A 2,935-nucleotide genomic window follows, 5' to 3' on the forward strand; every position below is an offset into this window, starting at 1 on the left:
CTGGCAGGGATCAACTACGGCTGATCGACGAGAGTGAAATTCGAATGGTAGAAAAATTTCCCACTCCTACACGACGAAGGAAAGTTGAATGTGTGATTGTGCGATACGCCTGTGATAAGCCACTGGAGCATCTTGCGCACATCCGAAGCTACTAGCTTCAAGCTAGTATACATATCCGGGCGATACAGATGACTAAAGCTTGATTATCATGATGTTGGTTGTCTGGTGATCACTAGACTTGGCTAATCTTTCGCCCCTCTCCCAGGTTCATCTCTCGATATGGAGGTAGCAGATCTAGAATTCGGATCCATTTTATTCATTTTTCTCAGATCCATTTTTTGTCGATCTAGAATTCGTCTCCAAAGATATTTCAAGATAAGTCCGTAGAGAGGCTTAGATTGTATTCGTCGTCAGGCAGTCTCAGCCATGATAGATGACCGCTGACTGGAGTCATTCTAATGGAGTGCGGCGAGTCACACTACCAGGGTTTGTCCACAGTAACCACCGCTATGTGGTTCGATCTGTCTAGCAGCTGATTGTCACGACGATGTCGCGAGGCTCACGAAGTGAGCTGCTCCTGCGTTATAGCCTATAACTTATAGGCTGCTCTGAACAGTCTGTGACCTAGGAATCTCACCAGCTATCCCCAGCAGCATCTGCTGTGCTACAGCAGCTGTGGGCGACGCGCTATAGTATGACGCGATATAGCTAGGGAAAATTATGGCGGCCATACTTTCCCCGGGTTATATCGGACAATCAGCTACATCTGTCCATCGCGTCCTCCATGTCATTGAGAATTTCACACACTGTTAATATACCAATTTTGCGTCCTAAAATCAATTTCCAGTACCGTTCAGTTAATTCAGTGCAGTCGTGTTACTTCAGTAACGGAGTTACTGTAACTCCTGGAGCTAAACTACGATTACAACCGGGATTTCTCTCAGTTTCCCCACTTCTCGATTTTCCCCATTTTTACTGAACAATATCGCTGTTAATAGGACCAATTCCACTCGTGGAACCTTCCTCACAAGCCTTTACAAGGAGCAAAAAATGCAAGGTACCTCACGGTTTCAGTGTGAGGCGCTTTCACATCCTTAAGGTTCGGGGAGTAGGAGCAAGGTAAGGTGGCATGAGGCTCCTCACCGTAAGGCTCCTTACCCTACAAGGCGCCTGCAGGGCCTCCTCACGTAAGGCGATTTCATAGGAGGGATTTTTGACCCCCTCTTTGTGACCCTTATGTGAGGTGCCGTAGGACTGCTCCGGAGGTACTTTACGGCACCTTATCGCACCCGCCTTATCATCTACGGCGGATTCGCTCCGCTTTTTCCCACCAGCCCGCGCGTCTCGCCCGCGGATGATCTATTCAATGGCAATAACCTTATTTTTGGCTATATTGAAACACTGCGTCGACTCTTCCATGCGCGTCGGTGATCGTTTAGGTGCTCACGTCATGCCGTTCGCAGTTGATGGAGGTTCTGTGATGGGAGTTTGGCAATATGTCACGGACGAGGGTGGATCTCACAAACCCATGTGGGAAGCAGTCCACGTCCGTGACGCATTCAGTGCCCGGGATGAAACACGGCTATACCAATCAGCCACCGTGCAGATCCCGGGTGAATGCCCCCCATCTCAGATAGAAAAAAAATATGAACACCGTCACACCCAAGATAGCTCGTCTGATGCCTAACTAAGAGTGCTTGAGGGTTTCCAACAGGAATTCTCAAGCACTCTGGGGGAACTTTCTCTGTTCTTGGGTGTGTGGTCCGAAGGTGATCAGACTGGATCACTGCTTTAGCAACGACTTGACGTCTTGCTTTTCTCTTAAAATTCCGTCATCTGTCTTTCGGCTATCCGTGAACTTGCTCTCTTGGGAGACCTTCACTCCTCGTGCTCGTTATTGGGTTCCACGAGGTGAACCTAAAATTTAGGAGCATAAGAGGCATGGGGGGCAACTGCAGTGAAAGCACCTCGCGTAAGGTGTGAGGCAGCCTTACTAAGGCTCCTTGCTCTTGAACTCAAGGTGCGTCTTAAGGAGCGTTTCTTGTGAAATAGGCCCCGGGCCGTGATTTTCAATGAGAGTCCTCAGGCACTAGTTTTTGACGGAAACTTCCCTCCCCGAATGGAGATCTCGCTGATAGTGGAATATTTCACTGAAACACTCCGGAAGTAATTCACTATGAAATTTTTCAGCCACCCTGCCTTCAGTGAACCGTTCATTGCGGGTTCCTCGTGTGACGGAGCATTTGTCGGAACCAATCAACAAAAATAGCATTAACCTTTGAGAAAATGAAAGACAACCTGGATCAAAATCCTCGGCGAGCAGCTCGAGCTCCCGCTGCATGCGACTGATACGCAAGCATCATTGGGGATATATGGTACCACCCCAGCGAGCGTTCGCTCTCGAAATGAATAGTAGTTATCGTAGTCCAAGATGTTGATGGAATAGGTCGACCAGAGTAGAGTTAATGATGATAATGAAACTGCCACGAGAAGTGCTCAGATCACTCAGTGATCTGAGCACCAGTGATTCACCACTGGTGAGTAGCAGAGATACGAGATACAGACATACAAGCTCTGTAGAGGACACCTGTATCATCGCTATGCGAGTGACGATAAGTGTCAAGCGGAGATCGCGCAGACATACGGATTCTCATGGCTCATAAGTCATGAGAGCCATATTGCATGGGGGCAGAGCCTGATTGTAGAGAGCTGTCATGTAGAGAATTTTCCCATGAAAAGCGTAATAAGTGAGAGCTGCTACCGGCACGCCCATTCTTATCTTTCTTATGAGCCTTGCCACCGCGGCCGTGTCAAGCACTGTTAACGTGTGGGTCGATTCAACGTAGGAGTAGGGCAAATAACCGGTATAGCCATAACGATACTCATATCGATCGCCACCATAAGATCGATTCCAAGAAGCCCATATCTTGATATC

This window comes from Perkinsus marinus (genome assembly GCF_000006405.1).
Source record: "Perkinsus marinus ATCC 50983 genomic scaffold scf_1104296958712, whole genome shotgun sequence".
Taxonomy (NCBI): domain Eukaryota; phylum Perkinsozoa; order Perkinsida; family Perkinsidae; genus Perkinsus; species Perkinsus marinus.